Below are 13,631 nucleotides of genomic sequence, written 5' to 3'. Positions count from 1 at the left end.
AGTGGTTTAAGTGTTTGACTGCTAATGGGAAGTCCGGCAGTTTGAACCCACTGGAAGCTGAGGCAATCGGCTTCCATAAAGATTAAACCCAAACAAAACCAAATTCCCTACCATCAAATCAATTCCAACTCATAGTGACCCTATAGGACAGGGTAGAACTTCCCCAGTGAGGTCCATGAAGATTAAAGCCTTGGAAACCCTATGGAGAATACTCTGTCCTATAGACGCTATGTGTCTGCATGGACTCAAATGGCAACAGGGTTGATTTTAATTTGGTGCCATATTAAGGATGCTGAAGTTCCAACCTATGGGGAATAAAGAACCTTTGAAGTCTTGATTCTTCATGAGTAGCATTGAACCATCTGCATCAGAAACACCTGTAGTACTTCTTTCAGATGAAGAGACCTAGAGCCTACCTTAGGTCTACTGAATCAGAGGACTCTGATTTGGAAAAGGAATATGGGTTTCTAACTTTCCAGAGTCCCTGGGTGGTGCAAATAGCCGAAAGGTTCTAGGTTCAATTCCACCCTGAGGCACCTTGGAAGAAAGATTTAGCTAGCTATTTCCCCCAAATCAGCCCCTGAAAATTCACTGAAGCACAGCTCTACTTTGGCAATCGTGGGGTCCCATGAGTCAGAGTCAACTCAATAGCAACTTTTGGTTTAACAAGTTCTCCAGTATGACTTCAGACAGGAAGAACCGTTAGCAGACACTTTCAATAGTCCTTCAAAAGTAAAACAAATCAAAACTCACTGCCATCAAGTTGATTCTGACTCACAGTGAACTTACATGATAGGGTAGAACTGCCCCTGTGGATTTTCTAGACTGATATTCTTTACGGAGTCGAAAGCTTCATCTTTCTTCCGTGGTGTGACTGGTAGTTTTGAATTAATGGCCTTGTGGCTAGCAGCCCTGCTTGTAACCATTAGGCTACAATAGGCCTAGACTCGCTTTATATATTGAGCAAGAGCCAGAACGTCAAAGAAGTCTGGACTTACCCTCTACGTCATGATGTACTGGCTAGCCTTATATCCTGGTTTCTGCACATTGACGTCAACAAGTCACATACTTTGTATTTGCCAGAATTGGAATTGGTCCTCAGTAGACTCTTCAGAGTCTCAGAATTGATCTAAGATATACAATGATGAATACCTGCCATTCTAGGGCACCGCACCAGACACTGAGGGCCATACAAAGGAATATAAGCAAATTCCTCAAATAATTTACTACCTGGTGATAAACATATATCCCCAGACATATATATGTATATATCTGTCATATTGTGGTGACTTGCATGTTCTTTGATGCTGAAAGCTATTCCATTAGTATTTGAAATATCATCAAGGACACCCACAGTGGATAGGTTTTAGTGGCGCTTCCAGGCTAGGACAGATGAGAAGAAGGGCCTTGTGATCTACTTTCTAAAAAGATTGGCCGGTGAAACCGTATGAAGAAACTATTCAAAATAAGATGATCCAACAGACTGCAGAAATTATCAAGCATTATCATTGCTATCACATGTAAGAATATTTTGCTGAAGATAATTCAAAAACTGTTGCAACTGTATATCAACAGGGAACTATCAGAAATACAAGCTAGATCCATAAAAGGACATGGAACAAGATAGATCATCGCTGATATAGCATGGATCTTGGCTGAAAGCAGAGAATATCAGAAAGATGTTTATGTTTTGGTGATTATATAAAAGCTTTTGACTGTGTGGATCCTAACAAGCTATTGATATCATTTAGAAAATGGGAATTCCAGAACACTTCACTATGCTCATGTGAGACCTGAACCTAGACCAAAAGGCAGTTGTTTTAGCAGAAAAGGGTACTACTGCATGGTTTAGAATCAGGAAAGTGTGTCAGGCTATCCTCAGTCTGGATGTTGAGCAAATAATTTGAGAAGCTGGATTATATGAAGAAGAATGTGACATCAGCATTGGAGGAAGGCTTATTAACAACTTGCAACATGCAGAGGATACAACTTTGTTTGCTGAAAGTGAAGATGGCTTAAACTACTTACTGACAAAGATCAGAGATAGCAGTTTTCATTATGGGTAGAAATGATATTGATCTAGAAAAAATGGGATCTCTAACCAATGGTTAAAACAATTCTCTACCGAGGAGGTCCCAGGATTGTGAGAGGACAGAGGTGGAAGAAGCTGGAAATAAAACCTTGGTGAGATGCTGACTTCACCATAACTAACAATTAATTAATTGATGGAAATCAGGTCTCCATTTTATTTTAGTTAGTTAGTGTGATAGTTAAGGTTTATTATGCCAACCTGACTGATAAATAATCCCACACGTGGGATTAATTGAAGGGCAGAGAGAGAAATGGCTCAGTGAGTCTCGCCTTCCTGGTTTTCTGATGGTCAGACCAGGGTGCAGTCGCCTTAGCTAGTTCCCTGCTTCAACTGGCAAGGCTCACTTCCTGCGAGACATCCCTGAGGACAAGCCACATGGACTTACCCTGATGCATCCCTGGGTGCTGGAGCAGCCGCATGGAGACCCCTGTCAGTGCTGAGATGCTCACATGCTCACTTATTCGGCGTTATTGGGTGTGTTTTTGCGAGTTTGAGGACATTGTAGATCAGTATCAGACATATGGGCTAATGTCGGATTTATTGGATTGGACTAGACTGGGTTGGGATGCTTAATGAACAATTACCCTTTATATAAAACTCTCTCTTATATACATATGAGTTGCTGTGGATTTGTTTCTCTAGTCTACCCAGACTAACACAGTTAAATCTTTAAAAAGAAATTTCAAGATCATTTTTATTAGGGGCTTTTACAGTTCTTATAACAATCCATACATCAATTGTATCAAGCATATTTATACAAATGTTGCCATCATTATTTTCAAACATTTACTCTATTTGAGCCCATGGGATCTGCTCCTCTTTTTTCCCTCCTACCCACCCTCCCACTCTTGAGACCCCTTGATAAATGATAAATTATTTTTATTTTCATATCTTACACCAACCGCTGTCTCTCTTTCCCCACGATTTCAGATGTTTGTCCCCATGGAGGAGGGGGTATATGGTTATGTGTCAATCTTTGTGGACTGTTCCCCCTTTCTCCCTCTTCTCCCCACCTTCCTCCTACCTTCCTGGTATTGCTACTCCCATCTCTGTTCCTGAGGGGTTTATCTGACCTGGATTCCATGTGTATCCTGAGCTCTTATCTGTACCTGTGTACATGGTCCAGTCTAGCCTGCAGTGAAAGGCAGGACTGGGATCATGACTGTGGCGGGTGAGGAAGCCTCAAGGAACCAGGGGAATATTGTGTGTTTCATCGATCCTATACTGTGCCCTGGTTGACTCATCCCTTCCTTGGTTGACTCATCCCTTCCTTGTGACCCCTCTGTGAGGGGCTGTCCCATTGTCTACAGATGGGTTTTGACTACTACCCTCATTCTCAACAATATGTTTTTGTATGATTGTTTGCTTTGGGTCTTCTGATGCCTGTTACCTTATCCTGTGAATACCTCATGATCGCACAGGCTGGTGTGTTACTTTCATGTGGGCTTGTTGCTTCTCTGGTAGATGGCTGCTTCTTTAACTTCAAGCCTTTAAGACCCTAGACACTATGTCTTTTGATAGTCAGGCACCATCAGCTTTCTTCACCACATTTGCTTGTGCACCCATTTTGTCATAAGTGATTGTACTGGGAGGGTGAGCATCACAGAATACTAGGTTGTTAGAACAAAGTGCTCTTGTATTGAGAGAGGGCTTGAGCAGAGGCCCAAAGTCCATCCACTTCCTCAATGTATTGCCATATAAATATATGTACATATGCCAATGCCTCTATTTTTATGAATTAATGTATTTACATATGTACACACCTATGTTTATACCTCTATCCATAGCTTTGCTTCCTAGATGTTTCCTTTTACCTTCCACCTTTCCCACCATCACACTCCCCCCCCCACTTCTTCTGCTGCTCCAACACCCCCAGGATCTCCACGTCCTCCTCTTTGTTGATTTTAATTCCCTAGTTATTCCCCTGTCTATGGTGTTGTTTGCTCACCACTCCTTTTTCCCACCTCCTCCTCCCCCAAGTCCTTCCAGAACCATTGGTCCGGTTGCTTTCTCCCTGGCTTGCTTCCAATGCCTATCTTATATAGATAGGCAAACCAACAATAGCAGAGGTATCCATTTTAAATCCATCTGTCAACGCTTTGCAACTATGTATCAATTGACCTTTATATACATAAACACACAGTCATCTCATTTCAAAGCAGATTTTGTGGGTTAATAAATTAGGCATGGAATCAAATCAAAAGAGAATTCAAATATGCTGTTCCTCGTGGGTTGCTGTACTTGCTGTGACTAAGCTTGAGATTGAATGTGATTCTTAGTTTTCTGAAAGCCACGAAAAAAGAAGAAATGCTAGCTGGCAAAGTTGTATGGGTTTCCTCTATACAATGATCATGAACTGCTTCAGCAATACACAAACATTCTTTATCTACTGTGTGTCACATCTCACCGGAGAGCAACGGTGTGCAAAACCAGACTTGGTCCCCCGCCTTCGTGGCGCTTATCATCTACAAGGGAAGACAGACAGCAATCAAATCATCATAAATGTGAAGCTATAACTGTGTTCAAAGCAGTAAAGGAGATGTTCACTCCGCTCTGTGAGCCCATTCTGGGGGGTGGGGGTGGGCACAGACATAACTTTGTCGAGCATGTCAGTATAGGAGGCTTCACAGAGGAAATGCCATCTGAAATTAGATCAGAAAGGAGAATGACAGTGGGAAGAGCATGCTAAGCAAAGGGAGGGGCACACGTGAGGCTCTTTGTTCAAGAAATAAAAGCCTCATGTGGTTAGAATGAAGAAGGACCAGAGTTATATGATATATAGCGAGAGAGATAGGCAGCGGCAAGATCAGGCCATGACAAGGAGTTTAAAACAGAAAACAAAACAAAACAAAAAAAACACCCTAAGAGCAATACTCCTAGAAAGCCACAGAGGGATTTAAAACAGGACCCTGACGTGACCATTCCTAATAAAGGTGAAGTTATACTTGGGGAAAGTTCATGGAATTGACACTGTTCAAATATATCTTAGGATCAAAGGACATCTAATGAAGTATAACTTGACCTAAATGTTTAGTGCCACACGAACTACTTTAAATAAAGTCAGTGTGCACTTCCTCTGTAACAGGCTAGCCAACACCATGTTAAAATCTCCTGATTTGTTTTATGGGTGAGCAGAGTGGAGAGAGGTATATGGCCTAGGTTCTGTATCTCAAAAACTATAGCTGATAGGGAAAGTAGTACCATTTTTGGAACCAATGGGTCACATGGATCCAGAAAAACAAGTCTGACTTTTTTTTTTTCAGTAAGTCTGACATTTGAGGCATCAAAATGGTGCCTCAAAATGTGGTAGCCAGAGAAGCAATTCCTTAAAGAAGTTGGATTGTGAAGGAAAAGAAATTAGAGATGATATGGAACTGGAAAATGAGGTAGCAGCAAGGGGTCCTTTAAGGGTAGTCAGGACAGGAGCACATTTAAATGTAGTTGGCAAGGATCCAGGTAAGAGGCTGCCAATGGATATAAACAATGGAGTCGTGCTGGAGGTTTAAAAGTCTGCTCTCCAAGAAACTGAAATAAAAACAAGCCTAAATGGATAGCATTTGCTGAGTTCTGTGCTATGAATCCTTGGCCTGGCTGATATCCGGCTATGGATACAAAGTCGCAAGCTCTGCTCGGCAGACTCACTCTCTAGCACACCGCTTCCAAAAGAAAGGATTGCAATGTTCATATTCATTGGCCTACTGTAATTTTCCCTTTGGGAATCTCTTGAACATATTCTTTGACTACGTTCATATGGAAAGTCCTATCTTGTTTGCTAATTCATATGTGCTCCGTATGCAATATTGTGATCGCAACACTTACCTTTGTGCCCCGGAGCAATGAGTCTAATTGATGGCCACTCCCAGTAGTTCAGAAAAAGAGAAAGATGATTTTATTAGGAGGCTAGCCAATGGAGCATCCTATAGCTACAAAGGCTGTTTGGTGGAGGCTCAAATGATTCTAATTTCCAAGTGATAGTTATCCTATTTCTTCTAACAATATTAATCAAATATATGTGGGCTATAATCCTTAAGATATATAGCAGGCCACAGAAATCCATAAAACACAGCGAGTAAATAAAACACAGTAAGCAGACTTTTCAAAACCCATATCTACAGCGCATTTTCTTGACATCTGCTTTCCAATGGACTACTCTTTATCCATTTGATGCAATGGCCAAGAGAACTGGAAGGATCCATTCAACGCTAAGCAGGATTCAAATGGTAATTAATACTCCAAACTCTTGCTTGAACCCTTGAAAGCATTCAATGCATAACCGAACAGATCATACTTAAACGCGGCTGATTCAAATACAAATAGCTGTGGTCTTGCTCACAACTCGCCTTATGGATATTAATATTTTCTCAGTAATTTTAATTGATGGCGGACTTTTCTGTAAACAAATTTAAAATATTTATACCACTTACTTTGCTGAGTAGTGCCTGGGGTCTTAAAAGTGGCCAGCCAAGATGCAATTGATCTCCATTTGCCTGAAACAGCAGAGCAAGGAGACTCAGGAAGCAAAGGAAATTAACTGCAGGTCTAATTGCTTTCATGAACTGCTAACTCTGCCATGACACCGGAAGAAGGGAATGATATGTGGTTACCATTACGGAACATTTTTATTCAGGGGTCAGATGGGTCCTGATCAAAAGGAACAGAATTCCAAATTCTTATAGAAACCAGACTTTCTGAACCCATTGGGGGCAGGAGGAACCCCAGGATATATTGTGCTGAGAAAATCTTTGAACCATGAACCTATACTATTCCATGAAGTCTTCCTTAAGCTATTTAATATGACTAGTGATGAATGCTGATCTTGAGCAGAATCGTTTTAAAGAATTAGCTACATGGGAATAAATTATCAAATGAGGGAAGGAGGGTGGGGGAGAGGAAAATGAGGAGCTGATATCAAGGGCTCAAGTAGAAAGCAAATGTTTTGAGAATGAAGATGGCAACAAATGTACAAATGTGCTTGACACAATGGATGAAGAAAATGTTCTAGAATTGTTTGTGGTCATTGGACAACTCTTCTTGATGGGATTAAAGTATTGAATTACATGTTATGTGGATTATGTTCCAATAAAACTATTTAAAACTTTAAAAGAGACACCAAATTGATAATAGTAACTCTAAAGTGCGGAGAAGAAGTTCAGGGATCCGAAAGTCTAAGTTAGTGGTGGTGAAACAATATGGGTAGAGAAAGCGAGAACGGTGACACACTGTGAAGAATTTAACCAATTTCATTGAACTGTATGTGTACAAAATGTTGAATTGGTGTTTGTTCTGTTATGGATATTTTCACCCAAAATAAAAATATTTATTTATACAGTCAATCAGCAAATATTTCCGTGTATGATTTTGGTCCTTAGTATTCTGTTTTTCATTGTAAATTATGAAATTGACATTCTCCTTTGATTAATGTCAATTTGTTTAACATGTATGATAGTTAGGGTTTGTGTCAACTTGGCCTGTGTAGGATTCTCCTTGGCTTGGTAGTAAGCCCTCCCGCATGAAGATCCTAATAATGTGTCCTTGAGGGTGTGGCCTATTAGATAGGTATAAAAAGGATGCTGCAGAGAACTGGTCCTGTGTCTCTATTTACTGCTGGCCTAGATACTATACCTGGTGTCTTGGGACAGCAGCCCGAGATACTGCCTGCCGATCCTGGAAGCCATCTGCTGCCTTCCATAACACCTGATTTGCCCCCTTGGGCCTCTCATCTGGTTTCCTGGCTTCTTAGCCCAGGCAGCTAGGAAAAGCCCCCAGCCAAAACTGGACTTCCCTGCTTCTATGACTGTGTGAGTCTTTTTTTTTCTCCATAAAATGTTTCCCCTTGTAGAGAGAGTGGAGCACATTCTGGCCCACCAAGCCTTGAGGATAATATCCCTGCTCAGAGCAACCATTGCACAGAGAGGATCATAGGGTCTTCCCCACTATGAGACATGAAACATGACATCCCTCACTGATCCATAGAGCTACAGGTAATTGTTTTTGTTTTGTTTTCTTTTGTAGCTTTGTTTTGCTCTGTCTTGTTTTTTGTGCACATTATTATCTTTGAATGTCTATCTAGATAAGATAGACTGGATAAACAATCTGGAGGAGATAACAACGAGATCCATGGTTGGGGGTTGCATTGGAAAGGGGGAGATGGGGAAAAGGAAGTGAGAGTTAACAAACGCAGGGGCAAGGGAGCAACAAGTAATCCAAAATTGATGGCGAGGAGGGTGTAGGAGGCCTGGTAGGTATTGATCAAGGGCAATGTAACCGATAGGAATTAATGAAACCTAAGTGAAGGCTGAGCATGTTAGTGGGACGAGAGGAAAGTAAAAGGAAATAGAGGAAAGAACTAGGAGGCAAAGGGCATTTACAGAGGTGTAAATACAGGTATGTACACATGTAAATATATTTTTATATGACAATGTGGAAATAGATCTATGTGCATATATTTATAGGTTTAGGATTAAGGTAGCAGATGGAATTAGACCTCTACTTCAGTACTCCCTCAATGCAAGAACACTTTGTTCTATTAACCTGGCATTCCATGATGCTCACCTTCCCAACACTATCGCTGAAGACAAAGCAGGTGCATAAGCAAATATGGTGAAGAAAGCTGATGGTGCTTGGCTATCAAAAGAGATAGCATCTGGGGTCTTAAAGGCTTGAAGATAAACAAGCAGCCATCTAGCTGAGAAACAACAAAGCCCACATGGAAGAAGCACAGCAGCCTGTGTGATCATGAGGTGTCAATGGGATCAGGTACCAGGTAACAAAAACCCAGAACAAAAATCATATCATTGTGAATGAGGGGGAATGGGGAGTGGAGACCCAAAACCCATGTGTAGGCAACTGAACATCACCTTATAGAAGGGTCACAGGGGGAGACAAGCCAGTCAGGGTGTAGTATAGCACCTATGAAACATACAACGTTCCTCTAGTTCTTAAATGCTTCCTCCCCCCGAATCCCCACTATCATAATCCCAGTTCTACCTTACAAATCTGGCTAGACCAAAGTATGTACATTGGTACAGATATGAACTGGAAACACAGGGAATCCAGGACAGATAAATCCCTTTGGATCAATAATGAGAGTAGTGATACCGGGAGGGGAAGGGGGAAATGGGATAAAAAGGGGGAACCGATCACAAGGATCTACATATAACCCCCTCCCTGGGGGTCGGACAACAGAAAAGTGGGTGAAGGAAGATGTCGGACAGTATAATGCATGACAAAATAACAATAATTTATAAATTAGCAAGGGTTCGTGCGGGAGGTGGGCAGGGAAAAAATGAGGAGCTGATACCAAGGGCTCAAGTAGAGGGAAAATGTTTTGAGAATGATGAGGGCAACAAACGTACAAATGTGCTTGACACAACGGATAGATGTATGGATTGTGATAAGAGTTGTACGAGCCTCTAATAAAATGATTAAAAAAGAAAAAACATTTCCCCCTTTATATACATATGTAAATGTCACTGGTTTACTCCTCTAGAGAACCCAGCCTAACACAACATGGATGAGTTTTCCTAAGTGTTAAAACAGTGAAGCAGTGGATCTTACTAAATTCAACAAGGTACTATCATCTTATGAGATCTCTCAGTAGCACCCCTAACTACATCTTTTCAATAAATTATTTCAAATATCACAGTAGGACAGACAACACTTGCAAAGAGTGTGGCTCTTCAAATTTCTACTTTTCAATTCTTTCCTCCCTGCCATAATAAATAGGCTTTCAGGGACATTCAATGGATGCCGGTGACATGGATTTATCATCTCCAATCAGTCCTGATATTTTGTCCCTGCTAGAAGTCACGATTAAATTTTATATAATTTGAAATTATAACCATTGACTTTGGGACATGTTGTAAATTGATTTGTGTTCCCTGAAACTACGTGTTATAAATCCTAACTTCTCTACCTGGGATTATGAGCCCATTGGGAAATTGTTGGTCTTTGTTATGTTAATGAGTTTGGAAGAGTGTAGGGTGTGTCTTGAGTCAAAACAAGCAAGCTGGAGAAGCCGGATGAGGAAAGGGACACCAGCCCACATGAAGATCCCTGCGGAGCAGAAGCTCAAACAGACAAGCACCTTCCTCCAGAGACTTCCCCTACAGATGGCACCCTGAATTCGGACTTCTCGCCTCCTTCCTTGTGAGAAAATAAATCTCTATTTGTTAACACTATTCACTTGTGGTGTATCTGTTATAGCAGCACTCCATAACTAAGACAGCACATATGTCCCATAATTCAATTGATCAGTTGTAAATCCCCATCCTGTGTGAATTCAGTTACTTCAGTTATGTGGGGGTATATTGACTTTCAGCTAATTCAACCAAGCAATCTCATGTTACTTAAAATCAGACAGTCCAGAGAACAATCTCCATCAGAGGGACCAAATCAAAGATATAGCCAGGCCTTAAAGGAATGAGCCAAACTAGTGGAATCAATCTGCTTATTCATTTATTCAATAAAGGTTTTTTTCATGCCTCAGACTATTTTTTATTTGCAATTACATGATTTTACTCAAGTATTCTAAACAATAACATAAAATAGATATCCTCGTGTGTAAATAACTTGTACTTTCCACACAATAAATGCTCAAAGGTGCTAAAACAGATTGTCCACTCCTAGAGTGTTATCATATTCAACAAAGTTGATGCACAATATATAAATACTCAAGTCCAATATTAAAACTCAGGCACCTGACTAACTTTAATAGTTTCTCAAATTATATCAATATATCTAAAGTGTATAAATATATATATATATATATATAAAGATTATTCTCAGGAACTTCTCTATAAAAAAGTTTGATGGTTTAGTCCATCTAACTTTACTACTATGAATATGAACTCTGAACACATAGTCAAGCTTATCCTACCTGTCTTTCAACGTGACGCTAACAAAATAAAAAAAAAAAGTTAATGAGGTGCTAACATGTGAGGATTAATCCAATGATTTCTATCACAATGCATCCCAGGGGGAGTACCCATGTCACTGGAATTGGGCGATAAGGTTTATTCTTCCTTCTCTGATTTGGACAACCAAATGGAACAGGAGGTGGGTAGTGACTCTGATGGCCGTTCCCTTGGTACATTCCTGGTTTTTTTCTGGGCAAAGGACACCACATTAGAAGAGGTGGGAACATCACCTCTGAAATCTGGTCCACAGGGCTAGGGGTTGCTGTCTCTGTACTGTGTTTTACTTCCTTACTGTATCTTCATCTGAAGAAGATGATCCCGAATGATAATCGAAAGTAACCTTATCAAGGGCCCGGGGGACTTTCTGGGAGATCTCGTCCTTGTTCTCATCCTCATGTTCAAAGGTGGCAACAATGAAGGCATTGTTTTCTTCCCCCATATCGACAGCACACCTCACATGAGTCCACCCTGAGAGTGCGCTCCTTCGGAGGCCTAGGTCACTGTACAAGACACAGCTGTTCTCACAGGCTTTCAGGACATTGGGGTCAACCCTCTGGAATCTGTTAACTCGAATACACCTGTAGGCCTGTCCTTTTGATGGCTGTTCAGGATATCTATGGTTCTTATACTTTTCTTGAAGTACTAGAGGCAATTTCTCAGCAAATCTCTCAACTGCCTCTTTTTTCAACTTATCATGTTTTCGAACTAGCCTTGTGAAAAAGGAGACAACAGCAGCAATTTCATTCTTCATCTTGCCCTGCTGGTAGGCACTCGCACTGGGGTGTTCGCAGTGCTAGGTGAGTAGACATTGAGCATCGCAACCTCTTTAGAAAAAGGCCTGCAAGACTGCATCCAACTTCTGCCATCTCTGTCCCCTCAACTCAAGGGGGAAGAGCCTGGGCCACAGCCCATTTGTTTCCCCAAGCACCCCAGCTTGCTGCAACCACCAGAGTCCAATAAAGGTTTATGGAACACTTTTTATAAGCTGGGCATTCTACTTAACATGGGGGATAAATGAGTGAACAAGTTCTGTTATGGAACTTACTGGGGTGGAGAATGGAAATATACAGGATATTATAATAAAAACACTACGCTGAGCAAATGATCAGAGAAGCTGAATTACACGAGGCATAGAGATTATATGGAGAAGAATGAAGCATCAGGATTGGAGGAAAGCTTATTAACAACCTGCAATATATGCAGATAACACAATCTTGCTTGCTAAAAATGAGGACTTGAAGTCCTTGTTCATTAATGAAGAACAAGGACTGCAGCCTTCAGTATGGATTACAACCCAGTGTAAAGAAGACCCACATCCTCACAACTTGACGAGTAGGTAACATCATGATAAATGGAGGAAAGATTTGAAGTTGTTAAAGATTTCATCTTGCTTGGATCCATAATCAATGGTGGTGGAAAAAGCAGTCTAGAGATCAAATGATGCTTTGCCTTGGGCAAATATGCTTCCCAAGACTTCTTAATGTTGAAAAGCAAGGAGGTTACTTTGTAGAGTAAGGTACACCTGAACTAAGCTATGATATTTTCAATTGCCTCATGTGAATGTGAAAGTTGGACATTGACTAAGGGAGACTAAATAATAATCAATGCATTTAAATTACAGTGCTGGTGAAGAACGTGGAAAGTACCATGAACTGCTAAAAGAACAAACCAATCTGCGTTGGAAGAAGTAAGACCAGACTGCTCTTTAGAGGGCAGGAGGGCCAGACTTCTTTTCATGTACTTTGGACATGTTCTCAGAAGGGACATATTGCTTAGTAAAGCAGAGATGCAGTGAAAGAGAGGAAGTCCCTTGCCAAGATGGATTGACACAGTAACTGCAACAATGGGCTCAAACATAAGAACAATTTTGAGAAGTTACAAATCCGGCTGAACCGGAGGATATACACTGGTACAGATGGGAACTGGAAACACAGGGAATCCAGGACAGATGATCCCTTCAGGACCAGTGGTGAGAGTGGCAATGCACGGAGGGTGAAGAGAAGGTGGGGTAGAAAGAGGGGAACCGATTACAAGGATCTACATGTGACCTCCTCCCTGGGGGATGGGCAACAGAAAAGTGGGTGAAGGGAAACGTTGGACAGTGTAAGGTATGACAAAATAATAATAATTTATAAATTATCAAGGGTTCATGGGTGGGGGGAGCTGGGAAGAGAGGGAGAAATGAGGAGGTGATACCAAGGGCTCAAGTAGAAAGAAAATGTTTTGAGAATGATGATGGCAACAAATGTACAAATGTGGTTGACACAATGGATGGATGTATGGATGGTGATAAGAGTTGTATGGGCCCCTAATAAAATGATTTTTTAAAAGAATAATTGTGAGGATTGACACAGGACCGAGCAGTGCTTTGCTCTGTTGTACATGGAGTTACTCTGAGTCAGAACTGACCCAATAACACCTAGCAACAACAGCTAATAAAGAGAATGGTGTGCTCTAGGAGCCATGAAGATAGGTCCTCCACTCTGGCTCAGCAAAGCAAGTAAAGCTTTCCAGAGGTGGTGATAGCTAAGCTGATGCCTGAATGGCAATGGGAGCAGATTGTGTTAAATAGGCAAAAGAAGTGATTAAATTTTCTTAGAGAGAATCTAAGAATAAAATCG

The 13,631-nt window shown here is 41.0% G+C and overlaps 1 pseudogene; it reads right to left on the bottom strand.

The window, feature by feature from the left end:
• Positions 1-11,010: 11,010 nt before the first annotated feature.
• LOC142434872 (protein BTG3-like) lies at positions 11,011-11,761 on the bottom strand (annotated as a pseudogene).
• Between the last annotated feature and the right edge of the window lie 1,870 nt (positions 11,762-13,631).

The sequence above is a fragment of the Tenrec ecaudatus genome, chromosome X (genome assembly GCF_050624435.1).
Source record: "Tenrec ecaudatus isolate mTenEca1 chromosome X, mTenEca1.hap1, whole genome shotgun sequence".
In the NCBI taxonomy this organism is placed as follows: Eukaryota; Metazoa; Chordata; class Mammalia; order Afrosoricida; family Tenrecidae; genus Tenrec; species Tenrec ecaudatus.
Note: the sequence above shows the minus strand (reverse complement) of the source record. Positions and strands in the feature narration are given on the sequence as shown.